Source organism: Protopterus annectens, chromosome 13.part0 (genome assembly GCF_019279795.1).
Source record: "Protopterus annectens isolate FY-2018-M chromosome 13.part0, PAN1.0, whole genome shotgun sequence".
NCBI classification, from domain to species: domain Eukaryota; kingdom Metazoa; phylum Chordata; order Ceratodontiformes; family Protopteridae; genus Protopterus; species Protopterus annectens.
The window spans coordinates 325,405,412-325,417,538 of record NC_056747.1 but is presented as its reverse complement, the minus strand read 5'-3'; the positions used below and the strand labels follow the sequence as shown (position 1 = coordinate 325,417,538).

Sequence of the window (12,127 nt, the reverse complement as noted above, 5' to 3'; positions counted from 1 at the left end):
GGAGCGTGTGGCTCTGAGGGATTGGGATTCTTTTAAGTGTAGCATGTCCAACAGCTCTGGGTTTGACATGGCCTTGTATTTTAAGGAGAGATCGCCTCGGAGTAGACGATATGCGACAGAGTATAGCTGGAGTTTTTTTAAGGCGGTCAGCATAGGGCATCTGCTTTAGGCCTATGATTCTTTTAGTGAGGTATTTCTACGGCCTTTCCAGTTGTTGCAGAGGTCTCGTCGTATTCTATAATGGGTCTAATGAGGGATGAGTACAGTGGGACAATGACCTCCTTTTTTCTGGATGAAAAGCCCTTAGTGATGAGGTGTGCCACATAGAAGGATTTCCTGATTGTTGTGGCGATGTGGTTATTGAAGGTGAGACCACTGTCCACCTGTGTCCCTAAGTCTCTTATCACACTTTCGGTGTTTAGTGTACTGCCACCTATGTGGTAATTCATGGGTACATGTTTTTTCCCAAAGGGGAGAACTATACATTTCTTGGCATTGAACTTGAGCCCATGGCTCTGGCACTGAGCATCTGTTTCTGTAAGGCCCCTTTGTAGAGTATTGACATCATTTGGGGATTCAATAATGGCTCCCAGTTTACAGTCATCTGCAAACTTTGTTAGCCAGAGTCCCTTAGTGTTGGCCTGTACTTCAGAGAAGTAGATGCCAAACAAGAGAGGTCCCAGGACTGAACCCTGAGGTACTCCACTTGTCTGGAGCTGGATTTGGAGTCAGCTACTTTTACAGTGTGGGTTCTGTCAGTAAGCCAGTTGGCAACCCATCGAGTGATGTAGGGATTAATGCCCAGCTTAGTAAGTTTATCTATGATTTCAGAGTGGATGTACAGACTTCTTGCATTAGCCAGGAATCGAACCCAGGTCAACTGCTTGGAAGGCAGCTATGCTCACCACTATACCACCAATGCTACTAATGGGCGAGGTTAGGTTTAGCATGCGTTAATGAGGCAGTGGGGGGGGGGTGAAGTGTGCTAGCCCTAACCCCTGTACTTCTAGTCTGTAAATGGGTTGTTCAAATGTTTTTGACAAGATTAGTTTTGATCACTTTGTATTCAAAGTGTATTTGACTAAATGCCATATGCTCATTTAAACATATAAAAAGGGAAGACTTTTGACTTAAGTTTTAAGTTATTCTTTAGTTACTACTGATAGCATATGAAAAATAGCTCAGTATTGAAAATGTCATTCCAATGGACTGTGTGTGCACTCTCCCTGTCATATTTTCTGTTTAAATAATTCAAGTCAGAAGTTAAGTTTACAACCATAATGCAATAGCCAAGTTGAATCAGAAATGTGAAAAATAAATTAACGAGAAGTTTTCTTGGATTAGTTTGTATATCTGTGAAATTTAAATTGGAACAAGGTTTGAAAGAAATACAATATTTTTTTTAAAAAGAGAAGTATTAATTTGTGCAAGTCAGCCCAGAGCATACTGCGTGATGACTGATTTGACATGTATGTTACGTCTTTCACAAGGTGAATGAATGTGAATTTTGGTGTGTTTAAACTAAACGCAGTATAAAAATTCCACAATATTTATTTATTCTGACTACTACCATCTTCATTTTTCTCATTTACTCCTACTCTTGCTCTACCTTTTTTTCTTATTGTCCCACCCTTCTTATATTCAACAATTAACACCTCTTATCCCCTATCCTACTTTAACTCCGCTAAGATTTCATGTAAAACTCTAATGTCAACCCTGTGTTATTTTACATTATAACAAATCTGTAACAGGAATATGCACCAATGGATTTTTCTTATTTTAATTGACTTTGTGTGTGTGTGTATAATTTCACCTTTTGCTTTTTTGACTGTATTTTCACTGCAATCGTGGATTTTTTGTCATGTTGTGCAATACCATTGTTCTTCAATAAGTATTACATAAATATAAATGCATTGTCTTCATATTATATTGTTGTTCATGGAGCTTTTCTCCCTGGGACTCCATTGAAAATGGGCTGTTCTTGGCCCAGTGGACTATCCTGGTAAACAAACTGTAAAATAAATAAATAAAAAAAGATTTTGTATTTGTTAACCAAGATAATCAGCCCAGCCTAGAAAGACCCAGTTCAGACATTGTCTGGAATGGTACACTTGCAAAAACTGTGCATGCATTAGCACATTATCACTGAATTTACAAAGGAATTCTTCAGACAGTACAAAACATTATTATGTGGTGACTTTACGAATCATGAAGGCATAAACAAATCGAAACCAACAATGCAGGTCTTAAAACACAAGTAGACATATCCTTTGGTTTCAAAAGCAGCTGTATATATTTTTAGTTTACTGTATCATTTGTTAAATGGGAAAATCCACTAGGAACCTATTTTCAGGATCAAACTGGGAACACTGTCCGGTTAAGTGACTTGCAGTGTCGCACAGTATGGTAAATAAGGAATCAAATCCGGACTGCAAGATGGAAGTAATTACCAGCTCACTGCCATACTTCTGTGCACTAAACAGTCACAAGATAGCAACATATCTACATTTCTAGAATATCACTTTTAGTGTGAAGGACAGCATAAAAGTCAGACAAGGTAAACGGACAGATGTAGAGGTGTACACATGGAATATTTGCATGACAAAATATTGTAGCTGTCAGTTGTAAATCTGGTAATAGGAAGATAAGAGCTGCATCTTTAACTTGAGACTTTTTTCTGAAGAGTTTTAGGTAAACCAAGTCTCAAATAGAGAAGGAAGACATTTCCAAGTACAGAATGAAGGACCACTGGCCTTAAAACTTGTTTGTTGAACTTTGTAGTATTTTGTCTGCACTAGAGTATGATCTGAGGAACAGTGAACATACATGAGTACTACTTTAGGAGTTAAGGTGAATATTATTTCTGACAATTGTAATGTATAATAGTGATTATAGGGGTTCATAAATGCAGATTGGACAACTCCCTGATGGGCAACGTCTTGGCTGCTTTCAAAATTTCACAACAATGTTGTCTTTTAGGGGCTAACAGCAGGAATCTACAGATACTGTTGAAAAAAGTGCCTGCAAGAAATTAAAGTTTAGAAGCATAATAATAGGACAGATGTGGCTAATACTACATTGGCATGAATGCAATAGAATAGTAAAAGATGTACAAAGAAATTAAAGTACAGGGAATGATTGAAAATTACATGTTCAGTACACAGCAAAATCAAGTGTTAATGGAAATATAAACAGAAAGATGTGTGTGACTATGCATTTACCCTGATTAATATTTCTTAGAGGATGGCTTAACTCTGGTAGTGTAGGTGTAGAAAGTGAATGCTATGATCTACTAACGAGTTTTATCCTGTAGTCCTGTGTTTGTTGCATCAGTCTCCATTTGCCAGCTGTGCAACTGACCAGGTCAGTTAACCAGACAGTACCTTCCAGATCACCCCCTTAAAACAGCTACTAGTGCCTAGTGAGGTTACATGGTAATTTACCCCTTCAAGCTCTACACTGCCAATAGCCATACATGACACTAGTAAAATAATTTTATAGTACTGGTATATCAGAGTTAAGCTAAAAAGGGGAAACTGCATTTACCTTGTTCTGAATCCTATATTTTACCATAACTTATTTACTAAATGTATAATACAGGAGAAAAATAAAGTGGTTTCGCTGTAAATGTAATGATCTCATGAATATTTGTATAGCAGTGATGTCCTTCTATTCATCCGTTGCAGTATTCATAACATGAGGGAGTTCCCCTCCGTGGGCCAATATACAAAAGACTTGACTACTGTAAGGTCCACGGTCTGTTGCACATAGGCTGTGATTGGACACCAGCCACAAAACTGACATAAGTGTACACCATCCTCAGAAATTCTCTACCACCAGATCCAAATGCCATATTCCAACATACGGTCTGACTCAGAGTTGTTTATGATTCTTTAGATTTCAGATAAGTGCCCTGTTGAGGAATTTTTTGACTTTTGCTACTGCCTTTGGTTAGGGTTTATGTCATCCAAGAGGGGCAAGTGCCAATGTGGACAACAAATTCCACACAAGAATAGCCACCTCCAGTGCCTATTCTGCCTAGGCCCAAACCACGACCACAAAAACTGCTCTATTTGTCAGGCATTTGTGCCAAAGACCTTAAGGAGTAGATTATCCTCTTTAGCTATCTACTTTAAGATTCAGTGTGTTTAAAGCTTCCAGCAAAAAGTGCTATGGAGGGATCCTTGCGGCCCAAAGTAGGTCGATTTTGAAGAGGAAGGCCAAAAAGCAAAGATCTGACCATCTGCTGCTCCTCTGGATACCGACACCTCTCTTGAGGCGGAGGACAGCCAGGAGACATGCCTGGTTCACAGCTCAGACCTACATGCCGAGCCTGATGTCCAGGCCACTTTGGATCCGAGCATAAGCACATCTGCAGAGGCCGAGCAGGCATCCAGTTTGGGTGTCTGAGGGGGGAACCATGCCTCGTGATAACGGAAGGCTCTAAGGGGATTCCTCAGATCCTTGTTAGGGAAGAGGTAGTATCCAACCTGATTGAATGTAGGCCTATGTCAGGCCATCCTACCCTACATAAAACATACTTACATGGGAAAAAGAAACAAAAAAACGAACATTTATTCCCACCAAAATAACCTGCTAGCAACTGGCAACAATTCACTCAGGACCTTTTCAATGCCCTTATGTCACTTAAACCTCTGCCAGGTTTTACAGCTCCCCCTCCCACTACTCTCTCTCCACCTACAAGGAATAGGAAAGAGGATCTTCAGGGGAGGAATCACTGGCTTCTTACTCTTCACAGATCCCTTCCCTACTGGATTATTCCTCCCCACAAGAGGAGTCTAACAGAACAGATTCACCTATGGAAGACCTGTCCTTTGGAGAGATCCTAGTTAAGATAAGAGACCATTTTAAATGGGATTAGCACCCAAGTATCTGAAGTACAAAAAAGATACTATGAGCTATTACAGGTGGAATCACCTAGCCCTTCTGCTATTCCTCCTGTCTTGCCTGCCTTTCTCGATGCTTTTGCCTCAGCTTCACAGGCACCAGATTCCCAGCCACCTACCCCAAAAAGCCAGACCACTTCTATAAGGTCCCAGAGGACTGCAAGTTTCTCTTCAGATGTCCTTCTGCAGACCCTACTGTAATTTCTCAAAATTGCTGCCCTCCGCTACCCTCCTACCATCTGATAAGGATAGCAGGATCCTGGATAGACTAGGCAAAAAAGTATACACTTCTGCCACTCTAGTATTTAGGGCCATAAATTACCAAACACATATGACCAAATTCACCTTAGAGCTTATGTCCTAACTTTCACACGCAATTGCAGGCTTACCCGACTCAGAAAATAAAATCTTGACTACTTCTTTGCATGGTGCTTCTTCTCAAGTAGCTCATTACTCCATAAAAATGCAGCTATAATGCTGCAGAGGCTTCTGCCAGAGCAGCTGCCTCTGGATCAGTATTAAGAAGATTCTCTTGGCTAGGACTTCAGTCCTTACCCAAGGACATAAAAGCCAAATTTATGAATACTCTTTTGGACAGTTTTGCCTTGTTTGGACCTCCAGGTGCCAACCTGTTCAACTCATTGCAGGAAAAGGATAAGGAACTGCGGGATTTGTAATATATTTTTGTTTCCCCACTACCCAAGTTCCAAAGAAATTACTCTGCAAAAGCTTGTGTGTGTGTGTAGACATCCATGACACACAACCCAAAACAAGAAAAAGAGTGACAGGAGACCACAACAGCCTAGGGCCCCCACCAGTAACTCCACTACCTAAGCAGCCCTTTCCAGATAAGCTGTCCTCTTTTTGGCTGTTATCCCCCTCTCACCCACATCCCAGTTTCCCAGGGCCTTCCCCTATACCTACCAGCCTGGGAAAGCATAACCCAGGACGCCTGGGTCCTCTCAGTTGTTCAAAGAGGGTACTTCATGGTGGGGGATCAACTGCCCTCCTTTGGGGCATCCCTCAACCTCCCAGGGAACAACTTGCCCTTTTCCCAGAGGTTCTGTTAGAATTATTAAATCAAGGGACCATCTAGAGTGTCCTCAAAAAACAAACAGGCAAAGGATTTTATTCCAGGTTATTCCTGGTGCCCAGGAAGAAGGTCCCTTGAGACCCATCCTTGACCTGAATCATCTCAATACCTTTCTAAGAGTACCCACTTTCTGCATGCTGACCCTCCAGACTCTGTTCCCACTCATTCTGCCTCAAGCCTTCATGATTATCCTGGATATCAAAGATGCATATCTGTACATTCCTATCCATCCCAACTACAGGAAGTTTTTACGCTTCTCTGGTATCATTATGGCATTTTCAGTTTTTTGTCTTGCCCTTTGGACTTTATTTCCACACCAAGGGTCTTCACCAAATGTCTTGCCCCGTGATTGCCTACTGCAGACTCCAGGGAATACACATCTTTCCATATCTAGACAACCTCCTCCTTCTAGCTACCTCTGCAGAGGAGTTGGGATGAAATATTGCCTTTACCATCTATCTTCTACAAAGTCTAAGGTTTACCATACATTTAAAGAAATCAGTTCTCACCCCTTCACATGATCAAATTTTCCTGGGGTGCAGGATAAAAACAGATCTTATGAAGGTCTCTCTACCCCCATAAAAAGGTACAGGACCTCATCTCTTACTTCCAAAAACTGCTACTGGTTCACCACATTACAGCCAGAGAGTTCCTCAGGGTCTTGGGCCTCATAGTATCCACCAGTCCCATGCTTCCCTTAGCCAAACTCCACATGAGAAAATGGCAATATTATCTAAAACCACTTTGGATGCAGCACCAGCATTCCTTAGAATTCTCCATTCCTTCATTCCCTGTCTGAAGAGGGAACGTCATTAGTGGATACATCGTGTCACTCAACACAGAACTACCCTTACATCCTCCTGCTCCTCGTCAAGAGTTCTGCAGAGATGCCTCAGATGTAGGTTGGGGAGCAACCTTCAGCCACCTGAAAATACAAGGGATCTGGTCTCCCTCTCTGTTGAAGGAACACATCAATGTAAGGGAGATGAGGGGGCTGCTACTGGCCATGCAGACCTTCCACCCAGGACCTCTAAAGCTGTTCACAGACAATATGATAGTACTCTGGTATGTGCACAAATGGGGAAGGGGGGTGGCAAATCCTGTCTATTATGCAGGCTGGCTATTCAGGCTTGGGAGATAGCAATAAAATTCCAGGTGACCCTTCAGGCAGAGTACATCCCATCTTCACAAAATTGTATGGCAGATTACCTGAGCAGGTCCCAAAAAAGGAATGCGTTTCTAGATATTGTCCACCAGTGGGATATTCCTCAAACAGACCTTTTTGCCTCCCCCATGAACAGACAACTCCCACAGTTTTGTGCCAGAGAGCCTCATCCTCTGGTCTGGAAATTGGACACCCTTTCTTTCTCTTGGAAGGGAATGTTTGTATATGCATTTCCTCACCTTCCCCTCATCTCAAAAGTCCTGTCCAAAATTCAGCAGAACAAACCAAAAATCTTGCTGGCGATTCCCTTCTGGCCAAGACAGCACTGGTTCCCTCTCCTACATTTAGCTAATGGCAGTCACAAGTTACCTCACTGAGTGGACCTCCTCACAAAAGACAGAGGGACCCTCATACATCCCCACTTTTTGACTCTGTGGGTAATAGGGTACTGATCCCTTTCAGACACCTGTTCTCTGAGAAGTGTTTACAGTCCTGCAAGTGGCCAGGAAACCAAGTACCAGAAAACCTTATTTAGCAAAATGGAAGAGATTTTCAGTCTGGTGTCTGAAATGAAATCAAGACCCATTAACAGTGGAAATTACCCTGGTTTTAACTTATTTGTGTGAATTGCTCAATGCTGGTTTGGCTTACTCTTCAGTAAAAGCTCATATGTCAGCTATATCTGCCTGTCTGCCTTTGTCTTCCCCCTTAGCTAGCAGATTTGAGGCAAAACTATTTCTTAAAGGTGTCCTACACATTAGACCTCCCAGGAACCCTGTTCCACCTCCCTGGGACCTTAACTTAGTTTTCGAAAAGCTGACTCTCTCACCCTTTGAGCCAGTTTCCTCAGGCTCTCTTCAGTACTGTTCCTGGAAAACTGTGTTTACTCCTAGCCTTAACTTCAGCCAGATGAGTGTCTGAGCTACAGGCCCTTATGATATCTCCACCCTTTCTGGTCTTCCACAAAAACAGGGTCTCCCTGTGCACAAACTCCTCATTTATGCCTAAGGTAGTCAATGACCTATATCTAAATCAATCCATACACTTACCTACCCCCCCCCAAGAACTTTAGTGAGAGGGTCCTCCATATTTTAGATGTCCACAGACAAATTAGATTTTATTTAGACAAGACCAAAGCTGTTAGGAAGTTGGATCAGCTTTTTATTTTAAAAAAAAAAAAAAAACAAGTAATCTCCGTTGTATCACCGAAGTCTCAAAACAACCCACTAAAGTGTAGTGGGTCTAAAAACAAAACAGTGTAAGAAACTTCTCTGTGTGGAAGATTTTCAGTCCATATATTTCTAGTTAATCACTGTATATAATCAGATCAGACAATAGTAGTAGAAGTAGCGAACGTAAACTCGTCAAGTCAAAAAGTAATAATAGAAAATATATAATTCTACAGCATTACTAAGTATTCGAAAGTAATCCAAGCAAGGCAGGCAGTCTGTTTTACTTGGATCCTTTATTAAGTACACAGACAAGCGATTTTCCAAGGAAACAGACTGCCTGCCTTGCTTGGATTACTTTCGAATACTTAGTAATGCTGTAGAATTATATATTTTCTATTATTACTTTTTGACTTGACGGGTTTACGTTCGCTACTTCTACTACTATTGTCTGATCGGATTATATACAGTGATTAACTAGAAATATATGGACTGAAAATCTTCCACACAGAGAAGTTTCTTACACTGTTTTGCTTTTTATTTTTTACCATCCCAGGGCCTTGGGGCAGGCTGTGTTCAAATAGACTATTTCCTCCTGCATCTTATTCATAGGTAGGTACTAGGCTATCGGCCCTGGGGCCTATACAAGCCCAGCCAAAAAGGTACCCTGGCTTTTGCCACCCAAGAAAATGATTTTCCTGTGCCACTGTCAAGCAGAGCCACAGAGGTGATCCCCGGGGTGAATTTTCTGTTTCCCATCCAATCATCAAGATTCTTCTTGAAGAGTGCCAATGAGGAGCTTTGTTTGATATAGATAAGTAGTTTATTCCAGAGTATGGGAAGTCTCTGGGACAGGAATCTATCCCCCCGGCATGTTCTGTTTATTGTGGTGACAAGGTTTAGGTCCCTAGAGCGTGTAGCTTGGAGGGATTGGGATTTCTTTAAGTGGAGCATGTCCAACAGCTCTGGGTTTGACATAGCTTTGTATGTTAGAGATCACCTCTGAGTAGGCGATATGCGACGGAGTAAAGCTGGAGTTTTTTGAGATGGTCTACATAGGGTATCTGTTTGAGGCCGGTAATCCTCTTTGTGAGGAATTTCTGCAGCCTTTCCAGTTGTTGTAGATGTCTTGTGGGGTACATACTAAAAGGGGCGTTGTACTCTATAATGGATTTAATGAGTGATGAGCAGAGGGGAACAATTACCTCTTTTTTTCTGGATGAGAAACCTTTTGTGATGAGGTGTGCCACGTAGAAGGATTTCCTGACTACTGTGGGGATGTGATTATCAAAGGAGAGACTACTGTCCACCTGTGTCCCAAGGTCTCTTATCACACTTTTGGTGTTAAGTATACTACTGCCTATGTTGTAGTCTATGGGTAGAGAGTTTTTACCAAAGGGGATGACAATGCACTTTTTGGCATTGAGCTTGAGGCCATGGCTTTGACACCAGGCATCTGTTTCAGTGAGGCCCTTTTGTAGGATGTCCACATCGTTAGGAGTTTCGATTATTACTCCTAGTTTGCAGTCATCTGCGAACTTTGTTAGCCAAAGACCTTCTATGTTAGCCTGTTCTTCAGAGAAGTAGATACCAAACAGGAGAGGACCCAGGACTGAACCTGTGGTACTCCACTTGTCACTGGTTTGAAGTCGAATTTGGAGTCTGCTACTTTCACAGCGTGGGTTCTGTCAGTGTGCCAGTTGGCAACCCATATTGTGACATAGGGATTTATACCTAGTTTAGTGAGTTTATCTATAATTCCAGAGTGGGGGATAGTGTTGAAAGCCTTGGCAAGATCTAGATAGGCTGTGTGAACCACCTTACCCTTGTCTATGGCTTTGGTGACTGCTTCAAAGAAGTCTATCAGGTTTAGAAGACATGATCTGCCTTTTACAAACCCAAACTGGGTGGGGTCCAGAGTTTGTAGATTACCAGTGTCTTTGTTTATAAGTTCCATGGTGATACATTCCATGGCCTTGCAGACCAGGCTCATCAGGCTAATGGGGCGGTAGTTCCCGGGGTCCGTGGTGGCTACCCCCTTGTGGAGTGGGATAACAGTTGTCATGCTCCATTCAGCAGGCACAAAACCTGAGGTGAGGCTATGATTGAACATGGTACTTAGGTGGGGTGCCAGTTTGTTCTGTAGTTCATGTAGAACGCAGCCTGCGATGTTGTCTGGTCCCATGGATGCTGTGTTCTTGGCTTTGGAGAGTGTGGTTTTTACCTGTGCAACCGTGATTACAGGAACTTTGCATTCTTCCGCTATAGAGATGGGCTCTTTAGGAGGTGTGAGGGGGGTAAAGTTAGCACTGAACCTATCTGCCAGGATGTTGGCAATATCAGTTGGTTCTGTATATTTAGTGCCATTGTGCTGTAACTTAGAGCAGATCTGAGTGTTGCCATTGAAATTCTTGACATAGCTATAGAATGCTTTGTGGTTGTCTTTAGAATCAGTGGCGATTTTGCTTTCATAACTAGCTTTGGAGGATTTTATCAGGGATCGCAGCTTCTTACTAAGGCTGACCAGGGAGCTCCTCCAATCATGGGATTTTACTGTCTTTTGCAACAGTTTCTTCCTTCTGTTGTACAGTTTGTTTACGGCAGGGGACCACCAGATTGGCTTCCTTTTTTTTGGAGGATAGCGTCTTGGTTCTGTTTGGGATAGCACGATCCATGCACTCATGTAAGTGCTTATAAAGTGCAATTGTGTAGGATTCAGTAGTCGTAACTGTATTGTCCATCTGCATGGGTGTCATGAAGTTCACCACTTCTGTCTTAAGAAGCATGAAGTTGGCTTTGGAGAAATTTTTTACCATGGTTTCCTTACTGGGGGGTGGGGGCAGGATGTGGATATCTAGGGTAATTAGCTTATGGTCGGATCGGACCAATGAGGCATTGACTTCAGGTGTGGAACACCGGTCACTCATGTTGGTAATGACTAGATCTAGGATATTGTTGCCCCTGGTGGGGGTGTGGATAAGTTGATCCAGGGCATTGGAGTTTATGAATTCCAGAAAGCGTTGAGTGAAGGAGTTGGTACACGATTAGTTTTCCCAGTTAATGGTGGGGTAGTTGAAATCGCCCATTATTAGGGTGTTTGGTTGAACCCTAATATTTTCCAGTACATCAAGAAAAGAGGAGTGGGCATCCTGGGGCATGGTGGGTGATCTGTAGCAAGCTACAATTTGGATTGCAGTTTTGCCCAGAGTTAGTTGCACTTGGATAACCTCGGCTGCATTATGCTGAGCAACTAGCCTGGAGGTGTGGATATCCTTAATGAATATGGACACACCTCTGCCTTTGGTATACTGGTCCAGGTTACAAGGCCGAAAAGTGTGGTAGGAGTTATAGCCTGGTAGTGCAGGGGTGCTCTCTGGAGCCTTGAATCAGGTCTCAGTCACTGCACAGATATCGATGTTCTCCATTTTAAGGAGTGCCTCGAGTGACTGCATTTTGAGATTTAGACTTCTAGCATTGAGTAGCATCACCCTCAGTTTTTGCTTGCCTGTTCCTGTTACGGTGGTGAATTTGTCATTTGAACCTTGCCTAAAAAAGGCACTATAGGGGCGGCAAGAACCTTAGCCAGTATCTGGAATCCCAGGGGTGACAGGTGCAGGCCATCTCTAAGACTATTTCCTTCTGCTACACTCACCATGGCAAGACCCTCCATTCCCATGTTAGGGCTCATTCCACCAGGGCTGTAGCCTCATCTGGGGCCTTTTTCATGGGACTGGACACTAATTCAATTCTTGAAGCAGCTACATGGACCTTAGTCCATACCTTCACCAAACAC

General features: G+C 42.5%; 1 non-coding gene across 1 annotated transcript; it reads right to left on the bottom strand.

The window, feature by feature from the left end:
- Positions 1–850: 850 nt before the first annotated feature.
- Positions 851–922, bottom strand: TRNAG-UCC. Its single transcript has one exon. It is a non-coding gene; the product is annotated as a tRNA-Gly (tRNA).
- Between the last annotated feature and the right edge of the window lie 11,205 nt (positions 923–12,127).